The sequence below is a fragment of the Meleagris gallopavo genome, chromosome 8 (genome assembly GCF_905368555.1).
Source record: "Meleagris gallopavo chromosome 8, MGAL_WU_HG_1.1, whole genome shotgun sequence".
In the NCBI taxonomy this organism is placed as follows: Eukaryota; Metazoa; Chordata; class Aves; order Galliformes; family Phasianidae; genus Meleagris; species Meleagris gallopavo.
This window is the reverse complement of record NC_139411.1, coordinates 12,018,093-12,036,296: the sequence shown is the minus strand read 5'-3', so window position 1 is coordinate 12,036,296 and position 18,204 is coordinate 12,018,093. Positions and strand designations below refer to the sequence as shown.

The window sequence follows — 18,204 nt, the reverse complement described above, 5'->3', positions numbered from 1 at the left end:
TTCAGGATTTTAGTGTTTGATAATTTGACTTATTAAAGAATCTTGTAATTTATGGCATCATGCCAGCAACTCACCAAGTCAGAGACTTCAGCTTCCTACATATACATATATATATATACTGAAGAGCTCTTTTTCAGCCTTTTTTCTCTTACAGAAAGAAATCCAGAATATATATAATATAAATATCAAACTTCTTTCTTTCCCTTCTCAAGTGTGAAGATAGTTTAACTAGACCTTCATCTTTGCTTCCCTTAACCTTGTGAAGCCTCCTCTGTCCTATTAAGAGCTCAGGTTCTGCATATGTTGCTATAGTCTAGACAAACATCTGTTTCTTATAGAACATTATGTGTCAGCCTTATCATTTTGGAAGACTAAATCTGGATTTTTGGATCTATGTTGCTGGCATGTTTTTACACCTCCTGACCCCAGAGCTTTTCAGCTACAGTTTTTATTTGAATTCATTTGTATAATGAAATTATAAGAACAGGGTGAATATTTCCAAAGTTGGAGTCCCCCATGGTACTATGATTCTATGATTCTATGATAGTTCTATGGTACAGACACCTGGAAGAAGCTAAATATGTTCATGTTCAGCGCTTCCTGAAATTTTAGTGCTTCCAGCAGAGCACAGAAGAACAGTAGCACCCAAACTCTCATTTTGAAATAGAAATAGGATGCTGAGTAAGACAAAAGCACATTTGTAAACAAGTGATCTAGAAAAACTTGCCACGTATTGTCTGTTTCTATTTGCTCTACATTTAGGTCTTTTCTGTAACCCCGCTGCATAAAATACATCCTGCCAGGCTCAATTCCTGCTATTCCACTAGGTCTAATTACTTTTATTTATTAAAAGCTGTTAAAAAACAGTTAAAAAAAAAAAAAAACTACTAAAAGCTATTAAAACTGCTCAAAATCTAGTCTACCTTTAAATGAGACTGTTCCTGGTAACTATTTCAAGTCCTGAACAGTATTTTAGTATTATTTACTCCCAAGATTGAAGTCAAGCATTTGCTTTGCTGTTTCAGCGACTCAAGCGGGAATAACAAATCAAGGTCAATACTGTGATACCATATAGTAGTATAAACATTCTGACTTACACAAAGCTTAGCCTTGACCTGCTTGGTAGCCAGTGGTACATGAAAGCATGTGGCCAAGATCCACCTCATTTTCAGCACAGTAATCATGGCCAAGATCTGCTTCTGTCTCACATGTGGAGCTAAGGTTCCCATCTTGGACCTTCTGAGCCACCTTTGTGTCTGCCTTGCTCCACCTTGCCCTGCAACTGCTGCAGTGCAGCTGCTCTCAGCTCAGGATGTTCACAGCAACCAGTGCCTGCATCCCCACTGCAAACTCAGCCAGCAATTCCCAACCTAGGATTCTCTGGGAAAATACCTATGTCCTACTGTGTTGTCAGTTCCTTTCTAATGACTCTAATATTTGCAAAGGAATGGAAAATGATACTTCTGCTCTGAGTGTATGGAAACTACAAAACATTTAAAATGTACGTTGGGAAAAGAAATCCTGGTTCTACGCTGATGATGGGAAGAAATTGATAATGAGCTTGTTCTTTCTCTCAAATAGCCTTGCTATTTGGGAGAAAGAAAAGAATAATTAGATTTGCTTGTGGTTTTCCTTTTTTCTTTTCTTTTGATTATTTTTTATTGGCCCCTTTGAACTTGTGGAAGTTGAAGGCAAAGCCTGACTAATGTCTTTCTCTGTTATTCGCAGCAAAACAATAGGAAACAATGTCACATGTATAGGATAAAGAATAACTGCAGCAGCTCTTAAATGCTCATGTCAAGCTAGTAAGTGAACCATGATAAAAACCATGCTGCATTGATGAAGATAAAATTCACCCACTTTCTATTGTCTCTTTCACAAGGGTCAGAGTTCAAGTTCACCTCTCATAGGAAACATATTGACTCAGTTGTAAAATGGGTTAGGATTTGCATTGGGTATAGACAAGTATGGACTTAAACCCAGTAAGAAACTCCCAAAATGAATTTTCAGGACATGTTGAAACCAAATGCCTGGTTGCAGTGAGAATTTGGATGGCTTAGGTGCCCCTGGCCCTGATGTTGTTGAAACCATGTTTAAACATGTCAGGAAATACTTTTCAAAGCATAACAGAATCATAGAGGGTGGAAGGGACCTCTGGAGGTCACCGAGTCCAACCCCCTATTAAAGCAGGTTCCCTGCAGTAGGTCACACAGGAAAGCATCTGGGTGGGTTTTGGATATCTCCAGAGGAGACTCCACAGCCTTTCTGGGCAGCCCGTTCCTGGGCTCTGGCACCCTCAATGTAAAGAAGTTTTTCCTCATGTTTGCATGAAACATTCTGTGTTCAGTTTGCCCGTTGTTCCTTGTCCTGCTTCTTTTCCATCCACCTGTTTCTCTCTCCAGTTTCAAGTGTGAATTGTCACCAGTATCTCCGAGTGTAAAAAAATCCCTTCTATTTTCTACTGCTTGCAGCTTCTTTAGTCTGCACAGACAAGTTAATTCTCTCTGAAAAACCCTGCCACAAAGTGCACAGTGAGCTGAGGTGATTCTAGGAAGTGTTATCTGTCGTTGCTGTCCACCTCCCCCCTACTGGAGAATATTCCCCTTTTCTGCAGTGATGTGGATATCTATATTTCTACTAGAAATAAGAAACTGATTTCTTTAAGTCTCTTTTATGGTTATTTAATAGTAATCTACAGGCATATTTACTAAGCAGCGATGCTGTCTTTCCTAACAGCAAACTCTTCTAAATGATTCTGCTACAGAGGAAGGCATGCATTCAGCCTTCAGAAGAACTGCAATCCTGAAAGATGTGTGCTTCATCCAAGGAGGTAGTTTTCTATTGTGTTTCCTCATCAACAGTATAAGTGCCCGCAGACCCACGTTCCAAGGCTCTTCAAGGTCTTCCGGGAAGAAAGTGTTCTCTTCCATTATTTTTAAAACTGCTATCCAAACATGACAATCTATAAAGGCCTCTTAGTCCTAAAAATTCCTACATTGAATTCTGAAGAATAACATTTTTACAAGTATTTATTTCAAGTTTCGTATTGGCTCTGAAGCCAAAAATCATATGTGCTTAGTATTACAGATTTTACAGTGCCTTGCACAACTATATTCTGAAATTTGAAGGGTTTGAGGTATATATTTTTCAACTTGAAATGGGTTTTCTGTAACCTGGTTTTGAGGTGAAGCATTCACACAATAGCATTAATGTAATGACTTACTGGCATCCATGAAATCCACATCATGATCTTATATATTTCCATTGCAGACTAGGTGTCTAGTTTCCCATGTAACTCAGTTTCCAAGCATCTTGAAGTACTGACAGAGCTAATGTATTTGCATACTTTAAGTGCAAAAACTTTACAAACTTTAAATATTACTTCATTTTTATTTTTACGGTCTTTGCCTAGAAGAAAATTGTCCTTAAGACAATAATAAAGTCTTTCATCAGTTTTTTGTTTGGCGTTAAGAAACTTACACTGAAGATTTGGTAGTCTGTAATTTTGGATCTATTCCTTCAAGTTTTTCCATGATAAAATGCTATTACCAAAGAAGATTAAATAATCTGTGTGAAACAACAAAGCTAGTAAGAAGAGTTTTATCCAGTTTCATTTGCCATGATTAAATTGAAGCTTAAATAGGATACAAGATGTGAGATGGATGTGTGATACTAGGAATTTTTGAAATATACCTTTGGTATATTTATTTCCAATAAAACCTTTGACATGCTTTGCAAGTCCTTAATACAGAGTTTACAAGAGTGTCTATTTATGTCAGATCAACTTCTGCCCTCCTCCACTTCTTTAGACATACTCATCTGGGAAAGTTTCAGTATCCCCAGAAATACTTGTTGCACTAAGTGATAGAACAGTACAGTTGATGGACTGCTATTGAAATTGGCATTTGTGTTTTAGAACAAGTCAAAGATTTATCACTGGAATGAATTTTTTTTTTTAACTTTTCCACATGTTAGTAAGTATAATAGAAAGACATACATTGCCATGCATAAAAGCTAAAAGAAAAGGCAAATGGCAAAACACTGAATTTATGCTTTTTTCTCTCCAAAAAAAATATATTACTTTTTTTGTATGGTTCTAAGATAAAAATGCTTTTGATTGAATGATTGTTTTCTCTTGTGACTCACAAAGAGAAATTATAGGGGCTGTTATGGGAAAGCTGTCTTTCTGCTACATTGACATTCCTATCAACCTTAGCATTAAAGTCTTTGGGACTCACTTCTCTTTTGCTACAATCCGTATGTAAACTGTATTTTACAAACACTTGAGGTCTGTTTTGTACTGCCAGAACTCTGAAAAGTGCCTGCAAGGCAAATGAAAATCAACCATTAGCTGATGGTCAAAGCTTCCAGTCTGAGATAGGACTGTTGAGAAAATGCCTGAAACAAGCCACAGTCTTTGCAGTGTATTATTCAAAATTTGCATTACTGTTAAATTGACAGGGAAAGAAGGCCTGTTTGAGAATGTAAGTCTCTCTGAAAGTAATGCCTCCCAATTATTTCCATGGAAAGTGTAACAGATATAAAGAGCACAGTAACACTATTTATAGATGAAATTCTTAGTCACAAAACACTATTTTTCAAAATAGTCACCAGCAGTAGCTATACATTTTCACCAGTGATGAATGAGAGCCTGTAAATCTGCAGCACTGAGGTGACCCACTGTCGCCATCACACTGGTGAAACGCACCACCCACCAACTCACTGTGCTTACATTCACTGTTTGGTCTCCAGAAATGTTCAGCAAGTGTCGATGAATGTCAGTAGGTGCCACCTTTTCCTCATGGAGGAATTCAATTCCACGCCATTGCTTCACACACTTCCATGACAAATGCTATTCTGTCAGACTGCCCCTCTGCTGCCATCCATCACACAGCAACAACATGTAGTGGACTGTTGGTGGGAAGGTTCAACCTCTACTGCCATACCACCAATCTCTGCCTCTGCTATTGTGAGCCAACATAATAAGATGGGAGGCATTAATTTCAGAGCATCTCTTGTACATGAAAATGTCAGCATTCGCACCTCATTTTTTGTATTTTTTTGTTACTTTCTAAATTTTTTTGAAAGTCCCAACAGACTTTCTCATATTCTTTTTATTATCCCATTACACTTTCACTGATGGTTTGTGCAAATGACTGCTAAGCTGTTCAAGCCAGAAACAGTGCTTTATTCCAGAAGGTTTTTGCATTACCTGCGAATACTGCAGTTGAGGACAGCATGCTTTGGGATTAAGAACCTATGGAATTCTAAGTTAAATAAGAGATGTGTTTAGGTCTACAATATATCTATTCTCCATATGAAATATATCCTTCATTATTGTTGGACAGTGTTTTTATCTTTAAAGTCTGCTAGGGAAGCAGAGTTCTTGAGTCCTGTTCTCCCATATGTCGCTTGCCTGTGTCCTTCTGTGACATTTACAAGTCATAATAAACAGAAATAACTATTAGCGTGTACTGTGCTTCCTTAGATGGGAGAATTACAGAGAGCAAAGGCAAGTACTGGCATATTTGCTCTTAATTCTGTGCCAAACCTAAACAGCCTTTCTCTGGAGTTATCCAGTGTTTTGGGAAACACCCGAGTTAAAAATCTCTTCTCCAGGAAAGGTTGAGTTGGAGAAGAGGTCTCTAGGATCTGAACAGTGGCATTTAAACACTTGTGGTTTGCATTATTTTTTTTTATTGTGAGGATTATAGGTTTAGAAAAATTGCTCAATGAGAGGAGAAACAGAAAGGTTGGATTCTTTTTAGATTTTTATTTTCTCTTTTAGTACCTTTTACCAAGACCTCAAAGGAATTGAAGAAAACAAACAAAAAAATTGTTAAAATATAAAAACAAGCAGACCTTACTTAAACAAAACAAAACAAAAGAACATCCCCTGCACAAAAGAAAACACACTTTCATTTTTACATCCAAACCTCCTGAGCAGTGAAGTCATAGAACCTCAACAAAAAAACTTGCCGTGAGATACAATGGAAATTCTGTAATTCCTGCAAAGATCTGACTATTGCAGAAAACACTGAACAATTCTGATCTCTTTACACCTGGGAACAAGTTCAGTCCCCACCCTATTCTCCCACTGATTTCACCTCTCCCATGGGAGAGACAGAAGCCCCCTCAGATTATAGGATCACAGTTTAGTGAGCAAGATAGCAAATAAGGGAAGGGACTGCATTTCTGTCATTTTCTGTTTCCATGAGCCTTCTCTTCAGGACTACATCAGATGTGATGTAGCATATAGCAGATAGGGCCCTTGTGTGAATAAAGGAATTGAATATTGCAAAGTGGTGCAATGGGAGCCATATAGAAATACTAAGATAAATACAGATTTGATAAATTACTGTCAAAGGCACTGGAGGGAACAGTACATGATGATACAGTCAGGCTTTTTCATCTCTAACTTTCATGACCCTGAGAGTAGACATGGCTTTCCAGAACTCAGCACCTGAGGCAAAATGGTTTAATCATTTTATAAATAATTACCCCTTGAGACCTCTTAGATTCTAGGATAATAAAGTGTAGCTGTAAGTCTTCAGTTGGAATGATGATATATGGATGCCCATTTCAGAATACAGAGAAATACAGTAGGTCCAAATTGCTTACCTCTGGTTGTCAGTGCTAAAGTGTGTATATGTATTCAGCAAGGTGTCTGTACAAACTGACTTCCTGGGCTGCACCTAGTGCCTGGCAAGGCAAAGGCTGTCTCCTAAGGCTTCCAGCACGATGGAAGGGGCAAGGGCAAGGATCGTTGACCACAATTCCAACTCTTTGCTCCACACAGTACAACCCAAAAATCAAACCATATTTCTGAGAGTGTTGTCCAAATCTTCTTGAACTCCAGTAGCTCAGTGCCATGCCCACTGCCCTGGGCAGCCCGTTCCATGCCCACTGTGCCCACTGCCCTCTGGTGCAGAACCGTTCCCTAACCCCTAGCGGCCCCTCCCCTGACACAGCTCCATGCGGTTCCCTCGGGTCTTGTCGCTGTCACCAGAGAGCAGAACTCAGGGCCCCACTCCCTGAGAGGAGCATCAGGCTGCCATGAGGCCTCCCTTCAGCCTCCTTTAGCTCTACATATACCAACAACTAAAAGCTAATTTGAAATAAAAGATTTTAAATAACTAATGAAAGGACAGTTGTTGCTTTTGCTCCTGACATCCTTGTTTCTGAGGACTTCTATACAAAGAGATAATTTGCTGCAGAAAATGATAGTAAATAGAAAGCATTTTGACAAGTATGTGATTATTAGGGAATACTTCTATAAAAATGCATGAATGCATACACTCTGTAGTAAAGTGCCATTCTGTACACATTCTCACAATGGTTCACATTCATGGCTTGTTACTTAGAGGCTTCTTGAAGGTCTTCTTTGTATATTCTACGAGATGTTTTGTCTTGCCTCGCTTTGCCTGACAGAAATATTACTTACACTAAAATCCTTAATGTGAGATGCCCTATAAAAAAGTTGTTTCATTTAATAACATTGGTTGTATTAGTTCCCCCTAAAGTAATCACTTTGATGAGAACACACTCTGTATTCCTTTATTTGATCTGGGAATAAAATTATCTTGTCTTTACTTCAGTATCCTCTTTTTATTTTATTCCAGGATAAATAAACATGAAGCTGTCACTGCAGAGAAAGTGCTGCCTCTCCCTGTTATGAACCTTTTGATTTTTGTGTTCAGAGAATTTTTCTGCACAGTGATCTTTTTAGTATGTGCTTGATGCTCTATATTTTCTTGCTTTCTTGTTTCCCACATACACGAGTAATGACAAAGTTCCTGCTGTCCCAGCAGATTATATGTCCCATCAAATTTTCCTTCCTTCTCATAGAACTGATCAGATTATCTATCACTAAAAAATGATTTAATCTATCAGGCACCAATTTTAGCATAATTATTTTTATAGCAACCAAAGCTACCCGTTGTGAGATTTGGGCCCCTGTATACCGCTAAAACATGCCACATCCCTCTGTTCTATAAAGTCTTACATATGCTTGACTTACGCATTATCCACTTACACAGGCATCACAAGTTGCTAAACCCATGTTGTGGAGAATCTTAGGGCCTCAGCACTGTCTTCTATACTCTACTGGGGCCACGACTTCAGCTCTTTCATAAGTCTTTATTAGGCGGAGGCTTCATTGCAAATCTTTATGGTATGAGCTTATAAATTGTGCAGTCAATTAATTTTCAAAAACAAATTGCCATACATGCGGACAGTGTTATACAAATGTTGGCATATTGACATCGCTTTGAATCCCAGCTCATCCTGTAAACATGTATTATTTTGCATATTATATACACTCAATGTACTAAAAATCAAGAAATTATCTGTTATGAAAATAGAAAGTCCTGCTTTGATTTACTACAAAAGAGGTTATCAAATCACAATATGCTAATGTTGGATGGTTTTAATGCTTCGGGAACATCTGTAAGAAACACTGAACTGCATGGTTTCTGAAAGTCCAAAGCAATAATCTATTTGAGGCACTGCCAGTAATTGATGGATGCATTTAAATGGCATGTTATTATTCAAAGGTTTTCTTCTAGGAGACAGAGAGAGTCTTTTTACAACGTGTTGTGTTGGTGAGTGGATAGTTCTGGGGACTAATGAGGAGATGTAAAATTACAGTGAACTCAGTGACCATTTCAAATCCAAGTAAGTACTGTTCATTTGCTCTTTAATCTGATATCTAATCAAAGTAGTTGCTGTTCATTTAGTCTTTAATCTGGTAGCTCTCTGATAAAGGCATATGAGAAATGAGTTGAATGTGTCACTGCAATTTGCCAGACAGATGTAAGAAATTATCTTCCAAACTGATGTGTTTATTTGGTACTACTTTTGAAGAAGCCAGCAACTCAACAAGAACAGAAATCTCGTCATCATTAGTCAAAGGACTGACATACTAGAAGGAAGAGAATAAATACACTGGGCTGTTTTATGTTTTTCTTGCCTAAAGAGTAATAGCATTTTCTTGCTCAGATAGCATCTGAGAGATTAGTTAAGCAGAAGAAAGGAGGTGACTTTAACAGAGCAGATTAAAACTCAGATGCTAGGCATGTTCAGGGAAGATGGAAGAAGAGTTTCACCACTGGACCTCCATCAAAGCCTCCTTCTTCCCAGCAGCCATCCTCTGTGGAAGACTAAGGGCCACAGAATCACATTACCCCCTCAGCTCTGGAGCTGTCACTCTGAAATCACCCATCAGTGTTCCAGTCACCTGCTATTGTGAAAAATCTAAGAGAAGCTGCCACCATACCAAGCTGCAGGACAGGGAATCTCTTACAGTGCTACCGCAAGGTTAAAAATAAGCGGGTCCTGTGATCAGGGTTCTCACTGATAGTCTAGATTTTAAAGAGAATATTTAATTTCATTTACCTCTATCTGGCTTCATCATTGCTGAGAGAATTACCCTGAGGAAACAGTTAAGCACTCTTCTCATTCTGTGTGAGACTTTGGCAACTTTAGAGACTTTCAGCTTGAATCTTTCACTGCCATAATTCAGTGCTGTGCCTCATCCTTTTCTTGCAAGGAAAAGCAAATGTCAGTTGTCAGTAGGTTCCATCGGTGCCTTAAGACACCTTTGGGACCCTGAGCTGGGCACCTTCAGGAGGAGCATTTCCTCTGGCCCCAGATTGGGTACAAGCCCCAGGCACTGTCTCTAGAGCTCTCCAAAGCCACCACCAGCCCCACAGGGCAGCTTTGCCCTGGCAGCATGTTTCCCAAGGACTGAAAACATGACAGGGCTTTGGCAGGTGCTGACAGCTCTCATGGACATGTTACCAAAATATCACCCAAGTTAGATATTTTCTATTTCCCCTTTCAGTTAGACAAACTTTGAGTGGATGAGTATAAACAAAGAAGGAGCAGTCTGTGTAATTTATGAGCAAACATTATAGATTGTGAACAGCCAGTCAGAATCACCAACTGAATTTTTCTTTACTTCAGGGTTTTTAGTGCCCTCTGGAAGGACATCAACAAGATTTAGACACAAGCATATCACTGCTGTAATGAACACTGGCAAAAATGGAGAAACTGGAACTGGAAATGCATTTGCATTTGCAACTACTTTGGGAATTGCTACCATAATCACACTCATTTAGGTAACAGTACCTTTGTAAGTGTTTTTTCCTTGTCATGGAACACAATAGGGATTATATCATTTTAATGACCTTGGTGACCAAATTGTACAACTTTTATTATAGTAAAAAATCTAGGAGAAAACTTGGCTCTATTTGCCATAGAAAAACTCCTACTGACTTTGTTGGAGTAAACATTTGGACAAAATTCATCCTAATTTTCCAGGTGTGACTGATTCTATTCACAGGGAGCTTATACTTTTGCCTCATACTCTTAGCATATGACTATGAGCAAGTGATATTTTTCATGTATAAATACTACAAACTCTGAATTTTATTTCATAAAAGATCTTATGGCATGAATATACTGAGTTGCTTTTTTTCATGAAACACGCACCCTTTAATAGCAGTTTCTGAAAGAGTGATATATATATGCCTATTGCTCCTGTCACCAAATAAAATGAAATTCACAGACCTGCTCTTATTTAACAGGATACACTGCTTGTGGCTGAATAAGGCCTTGAAAATGAAAATCTTCTGCCCTTCTCATGAGATGTATAGATCCAAATTAAATGAACAGGTTACACTGAGGCACTTGCAAACCTTGAAAGCATGTATTGGCTGACTCATTCTTCCTACAGATAATAAACTTACTCATCAACTGTCTTCTAGAACAAGTAAGGGAAGTGAATGGTGCTCTGCCTTAGCTTCTTTTATGTTTATCCAGTTTTCTGAAATCAGGCATGTCTTCTGCAGATAGGACTGTAACAGCTTGATGGATACCTTAGTATCAGTTTATACATGAGAAGGTAATACTTGATTCCTGGCCACTCCATGAACATACACTTAGTTTACTGTGTGATTTTAGAAGTAAATCAGGATAACTGGTTGAAAAATAAAAGAAGGTTAAAAAAAAAGAAAAAAAAAAGAAAAAAAAGCTCACCTTCCTTCAGCCTTAGAAAATATATGTTGTGTTAGAAAAGGTGTTAACTGACAACATGTTTTACCTGACACGGTGATAAATATGACCAAGCACCAACCATTTCTCTAGTGTGCAAAGCAGCCTTTGCAAGAGCCTGGAGAGATTCCCACTGGTCTCTGCAGGATTTGGCTTGAGCTCCTTTGCAGGAATTAGTTCATGCCTGTGGAAATAAATAGCCTCTTGGGGCTGATGCTGCCACTGAGGTTTTTATATGTATAATAATGTCCTGGCTGGTTCAGAGATGGGAAGTGGCAACCACATGCATGTAAAACCACATTGCTTGATCAGTCTGAGATTTCTGTAAGGACAGAAATGGTAACAGCCATAAATGCGGGGAGATGGCCACTGAAGACCTCCTGTACTCTGATGGCCACTTGTGCTTCTGGGAGCAGCTGCTGTCCTACGGCCAGGGACAGGTAGGCTGATGGCCTCATGAGAGCACGGGGTTCTTCTGACGCATTACAGGGTAATGAAATGCACTTCTTATGAATGAGCCTCCCTTGCTGCTTTCACTTCTCAGTGGCCCCAGCGGTTGTTTGCACAGTTTTGCCACTCAGCAAGTCCATTCCCTTGCCTGGCTCCTAGGCACCTCCTGACTGATAGAGCTCAGCAACGACCGAGGAGCTCTTCCTCCAGCTTACAAATGGTTTAAATCAAGACATATTTCCCTCTACATTTTCACCAAGTTTATTTGTTCTTACTTTCAAATCTGGTAAAAAATGTGAGGGAAGGACTGTTCTCTACCTATAGCCTTGAAGAAGAAGAGGACAAGCTGATCAGTGATCACATTTCATTGGTGAAAGAATTGTCCTTCTTCCTTTGTCTGACTCAGGTACTTGCAGTAAACTGAAATGAAAATAACACAGAAAGGGTCTTTGATAATGACTCAGAGCTTTCTCTTCACGTGCACTTTTTATCAGTACTTGCAGACATCTGAGCACAGAGTGCAGCCCTGTAGAACTGGCCGTTTTTCACATTTTTAAGGACTGTTTTCTCACTTATTTCCTGTTTTCTTGCTAGCAGTCCCAACCACATCCAGAACCTAGATATTAAGTGCATCGGTATCTGTGCCAGCTTTGTCTCAACTCTGCTTTCTGTGCTTTAAACAAGCTTCGAGCCCCACTTATTCCCCTTTTGATACATAACTTTAGTAAAACTTGACATGAGGCCAACAATAGCTAAGAAAGGAAGAAGAAAGTCTGAGCAGAATAGGAAACAGGTAATTCTGCTGCTGTTGCAAGTGCTGGAACTCAGACTTAGCATTTTCTAATAACTTTCTCCAGCTGACAGTTACTTGTTCAAAATGAAACACATATACTGCAGGGGAAGAAGGCTGGTGTATTTCTCAGTTAAAAGAAATGTTGTTAGACATCTGTGTGCCACCTGGTAACCTTGAACAAAGCTTTCCCCCTCCCAGCTGTCGCATGCCTTGCTGTGCCTCTGCTGATTGCCACTCACTCGTCTAGCAGTGGTTGTGTTTTACTGGGTTTGCACATATAATGTGCTGCCAGAACCTGTAGACTTCACTTTGTTTCCATCGAGCTCAGACTCCCATTGGAGTTCATCTGAACAAGCAGGATGGAAAAGCACATGAGGATCTCAAAGCACAGCTTGGAGCATCAGAGCACTCTGGGAGCCAGCAAGACCTGAAGTTCTTCCACAGTACATGGCTTCCATGCGAAACCACTGGCCTCCTGAACATGCACCCAGAGGAGCAGGAAAGCCGGTGCTGGTGTTGGACGGGCGAGACATCCTCATGCTCTGCGAGTAGAGAACATCAAAGGCCGCTGAATCTCAGACTGCCGGCTCCCTCTCCTGGCAGAGCACGGCAGCGGGGCCGGGGTGGAAGAAGCCCGGGCAGGGGAGCTCCGCCGGCAGCTCAGGGCAGGATTAGCAAGGCAGAGCTGTTCTAGTGAAGAACATCTGTGACATCGCTTTAGCTGCATAAAAAAATATGTGCTTGAGCGCAGATAAAACTTCATAGCTGCGCATTATCTGCAGTCCTTAAGGTTGGGGGTAGTGTGGTTTAGCCTCTAATACTTTGATAACAGACTGACTGCGCTGCGATTCCTCTCAACACTGCAGCATGTTTATTGATGGCTTTCTGAGAACAGCTAGCCCACAGCTCACCCAGCCTGTGACTTGGTCCTTGAGAAACACTCATTGCTGTGGCAGGCAGTGTACAGCACAGGGCTCTCAGCAGTCCCAGCCCTTCCACAAGCATATGCTGCATCGCCATGTGTGAAGATGCAGCCTGTGTGCATCCATGACATTCTTGCCTGCTGAACAACCTGCCAGCACCAGGCCCTTGGATGTGGCATCAACAGCGGCAGCAGACACAGTGTGACACCTGTCCCCTTGTCCAGGGTGTGAAATGACTCATCATAAGTTTTCCATTCTGGTCATAGGAGACTTTTTGTATATTAGTCAGAATTAAATTATTGTTTCTTCACAGGGAGTAGAAAAGGAGATATAGAGAAGGAAAAAGGCAAAAAGTATGCCTCTGCATTTTGCAAAGGTCTCTAAACTTCCCTAAAAGATTTTACCTGCACACTCGCCAATTTCATGTCAGGCAACGTCAGTGACTTGTCTTTGCATTATAGTAATGCAAAGTTGTCTTAAGGAAACAGAGGGCACTCATTTCTTTACTGCTCAGTCCTGCACTCATTTGTGCATCTGAGCACACAGCTGTGGTTGTATACTGGCCTGTAAAGAGTTAGGTTATTATTTGCTCGAATGATCTTCAGTTAAAGGTACTATGAGAAAGTGTAGGCCTATTTGTGACCTGAAAAACAATAGTTTCCTTTTTCTCTTTTACCTGTGATCAGTATTCTGTCCCTTGCAGTAATTAAGCTGTTGTGATAAAATCAAAACTCAATGTTAATGTACTATGTTCTGGAATATGTCTCAGAATCAATTGCTAAGGATCGATTAGCACACACTCCCAGCTAACACAGCATTACTAATATTACCTGATTATATGTAGCCTTGTTTATCAGACAGTGGATGTATTTTCAGACATCTGAGTATATCCATTGCTTTTTCTCATAATGTTATCTTTTAAATCTTTTCCTACTTTTCTCAGTTTTCTTCAACAGCTTTCCAGCCCTGAGCAGCACTGGACCAAGCCTCGAGTTGGTTCTCCTGAGCAGCAGCAGCAGCCCCAGCAGCCTTCACTTCACTGAGCCTGGAAGTCTGTGTTTCCTGAATCAACACATCCAGCACTTGGCTTTTTCTTCCCACTGTTACCCAGATCACAGCCCTGATCTCACTGTGGACTACACGCCTGGTTTATGGTGCTGGTATGTGTTTTGTAGTTGTGAGAACAATGAGCAGACAGTTCACTAAACTTTGTAATTGGTCACTAACAGATATGCTAAAGTTCTCCATAAGTCTGAGTCCCTAAATCAGAGCTGGCTGTCTTTCAGAAAGGGATGGCCATACTCAGCTGGAATAGATTGGGGCGATAGTGGTATGGCTGCTTCTATGTGGGGAATCAGTTTAAATGCTGGTCTCTTTTAATTTTATTTATTTATTTATTTATTTTTCCACAAGGAAGGTGGTACATACGCCCATCAGCATACATGGAAGACTGCAGCTGGGTATTAATTCTTTCATTTATGCAGGGCTGTGCAGCTCTGGGTAGAGCTGTTATTCTGCTTCCCAAGCACCTGTTCAGGAAAAGACCTTGAAACACATTGTTTCATGTTAAAAAAAATATCAGTCTTTTGCTTCCAGCATCTGGTGTAGAAGGACAGCCCTGCTCTTCCTTCGCTTACACAGCAGTTGTGTTGCACAGCTTGTTAGGTAAGGACAGGCCAGCACACTTGTATTGGTGCCAAGAATATTGCTGCTGATTGAGATCACTGAACCATGCCAGAGCTCAGCTGCATCCATGTCAGAGAATCATGTCTGAGACTAGTTACAGCTAACAAGCATCTATTTGACAGGGAAAGAAAAAAATAATAATAATAAAAAAAAAATACCAGAGTGAGGTTTATGACAATTTCAAGTACAGAATAAGCAATATGAACAGATAAGCCCTTATAATGGTAAGGTCCTCTTTACGTACAAATATTTTCCGTGGCTAGAAAAAGAGAAATTCAGAAAATAATAGAAAGAGCTACAACAAACTCTTCTTCAAGTAAAGTTTTTCTGCATTTCCCATGGTTAAATGGTTGAAGAAAAAAAAAAAAAAAAAGAAACTGATTGCAACACAGAGCAAACCTTGAGTGCCAAGAACATGCTCTGGATTTTTGTGTAAGATCTCTGGATCTTATCTCAGCCCTGATTTATCACAGTTTACTCTCAGAATTATTCAGAATTCAAGGACCTTGCTCTTATGGGGTTATGTTCAGCACAGAAACCCATGACTCAAAGCACTGTTTAATTATTCAGTCCAGACTGGTTTTGGTGGTTAATGGAAATAAAAATAGCAAGAGTAGCCATTACATTGTTTTACATCACTTACATTTTGTAGGTGATATCATTTTTTTTCTTAACCATGTAATCCAGGACTGTACATAGGAAAGAGGAACCACATAAAGGAGGGGTCAGGATGCTTGTGACATGGAGGATCAGCCTGCACATGACTGAAGAGGAGGAAAAGGAAAGCACTGCCATAAAAGTGACAGCAGAAGTATAGAATTGTGGCGGATGTGTAATGTGCCACTGAAAGGAGAAAACATACAAAGCTGGAAGTCTTATCGTATCTGGAGTCTTGCTATTCCAAAGCAGGATTTGAAGGGAAGAAGCTACAGTCCTTGTTGACTCACATCACTTTTTTTATATGATGTGGGAAAGAAAAATGCTGAAGTGATATGATTACCATAATTACTGTCTCCATTCAAAAAGACGTGATGGTTTTCCATCCTGAATTCAGTTCAATCAACCACTGTAGTACCAGCCAGGAACTAATGCCACAAGCTGCAGCCATAAATGCATTGTCTCACACTTTAAATGCACCATACAGGTTGTCAAGGCACATTACAGATCCAGGAGCACTGAAGTATCACACAGCATTCCTATTACAAGGAATTTGTGTGTAGCTAACCAAGGATACAGTGTCAAACAAACACTGTCAAAGGTATGCTGCTGCAATAGCTAGCAAAGCCAATTTGGAGTGATGGTTCTAACAACAGGGTTTTCTACGAAGGCTCAAGCTTAACATATAATTATCTGAGCTCTGTTTGGAGGACATGCTGTGGCACTAGGTTGGAAATAGGCAGGTCAAAGAAATAAACAAGATAATTTCAAGCCAAAATCATCACCAAATGCAGTCCTGCTGTGCAAAGAAGAAATCAAATCAGGGTAATGACTCCCAAACCTCCTCAGCTCTTGTCTAGCTGCAGCTGCCCAGGGGATGGGCTCAGGACAGAGCTCTCCTAGCTGCAAGAGGCACTTAAGCTCTGGTTAAACAGGTATCTCTGGCTTGATATAAAGTTTAAAGCCAAGCTGACTAAATGACTTGCTGTATAGATGAAACCTGGCAGTTTTTATTGCTGTTCTCTTGCCTTCTCACTCTGCTTTGTTGCAGTAACTTGTCTGCCTTGGTGGATTTGGTTGTAAGCGGTCATTCATAGCTGGCTCTAATTTAAAAATTGAAGGTGGTAAAGGGGCAGCTTTTAAACCAAAACATTTTCTGAACTTCTTTATTTTGTAAAAAGTCTTTCATTTGCAAGGTATGTAAACTGAAACTGTTTGAATGACAAAGTTTGGGAACTTTGGAAAGCTTGTGTTCAAGTTCTGTTTCTCCTCTGCTTTCCTGTTCTTTCCTCCTTCTGCTGTCTCCCTTTATTTTCAATTGTATCACTGAAAAGAGAGGCAATGAAAGGAAAACAAAATAATAGAGAAAATAGTAGAATATCAACGTACTACTTTTCCTCTAAATGCATGAGGAAGTTGTGATTATTTCTCATTTTTTTAATTTTTTTTTTTATTTTTCAAAACAAAGAAAAAAAGCTGTATACCTTTCTTTTTCACCATGGTATTTTGTACTGCTTTACTGATGAGATGAAAGTTAATATTTGAATAACCCAAGAATGAGCAGACAATGGCGTGTTCTTAGTAGGATTACCATAAAGGGTGTACTAGAAGCAAAGATAGAGTGCAGTCTCTAGGCACAGAAGGGTTACTGTTAGTGCCCCAGGAAGTAAGGATTTGTTCCGCAAGTGGCGGTGGAGGAAAGGAAGTTTTGTGCTTGTGACACAGAAGGAAAAGTATTGCTGTGCAAATGATGGTGAAAGAGGAAAAATAAGCTGCGTATGACAGAAAAGAGCAGGGCAGTGTGACACAAGTTGGAAAATATCCTTTGAAAGTCCAAAAAAAAAAAAAAAAAAAGAGAAGAGGGACTGCAATTGTGCAAGTAGGACTGGAAGGCAAGGTTTACTATGGGGGAAAACAAAAAATAAAAAAAGGTTGTATGGCTAAGCAAAGTAGCACAGTTTATTTCACAACCAAGCATTTGAAATTTACAGGCAAAACAGTCCCCGTGTATATGTAGTGCTGTCTCTCTGTAGTTGAAAGGAACACACTATTTTCAGAGATATTTTGAGCAATAATTGAGTAGTGACATCTGAAAAGATATTTTGTCTTCTTGACCTCAGTTCCATGTGCAAGCACAGTAGGTGGACTGAGCTACTGCCCCTTATTTTTCTTGGTTAGGATTTCCAGTCTCCCAGCAATAAGACAAATGGATCATAACTACTTATCTATAGAGAAGCAGTGAAGGCATAGATGAAAGAATTTTGTTGCTCTTACAACAGCAAGAAGAACTGTTTGGGGCATTTTCTGTGTCTGTGTATACACTGACATTTCCACACCATATCTCACTTAACAGTCCTTCTGTAAGATGTTAGGTAATGGTATGGGCTGTGATGCAATTCATTGGTTTTATATCATGAGAAAGTAGAAATAAGATCTTAAAATGTTAATTATTTATATATTTATTATGGCAGTACATGGTTAAAGACTTCCAGTTATTTGGGAATTGGATTGTCTCAGGCAATGATCCTGACACCCAGTTACCCAAACATATCACGCTCAAACACAGTGCAACACTTGGTACCAGGAACCACGTTTCAGAGAAGGTGAAGCCGGGGTCAGATGCATTCCTGCTAATTGTAC

General features: G+C 39.7%; 2 long non-coding RNA genes across 4 annotated transcripts in view; both read left to right on the top strand.

The window, feature by feature from the left end:
* The window catches only part of LOC146543860 (uncharacterized), a 110,236-nt gene extending 102,700 nt beyond the window's left edge, over positions 1-7,536 (top strand). For both annotated transcript variants that reach the window (XR_014884783.1, XR_014884782.1), the window contains exon 3: positions 2,737-7,536. This is a non-coding gene — a long non-coding RNA (uncharacterized LOC146543860). The remainder of the gene's footprint in view (positions 1-2,736) is intronic.
* Positions 7,537-8,565: 1,029 nt separating this feature from the next.
* Positions 8,566-16,692, top strand: LOC146543859 (uncharacterized). 2 transcript variants are annotated; one of them, XR_014884764.1, is made up of 4 exons: positions 8,566-8,676; positions 9,967-10,121; positions 14,165-14,381; positions 15,595-16,692. It is a non-coding gene; the product is annotated as an uncharacterized LOC146543859 (long non-coding RNA). The 2 variants fall into 2 exon arrangements; XR_014884763.1 differs by having other exon boundaries at positions 14,165-16,692.
* Positions 16,693-18,204: the final 1,512 nt, after the last annotated feature.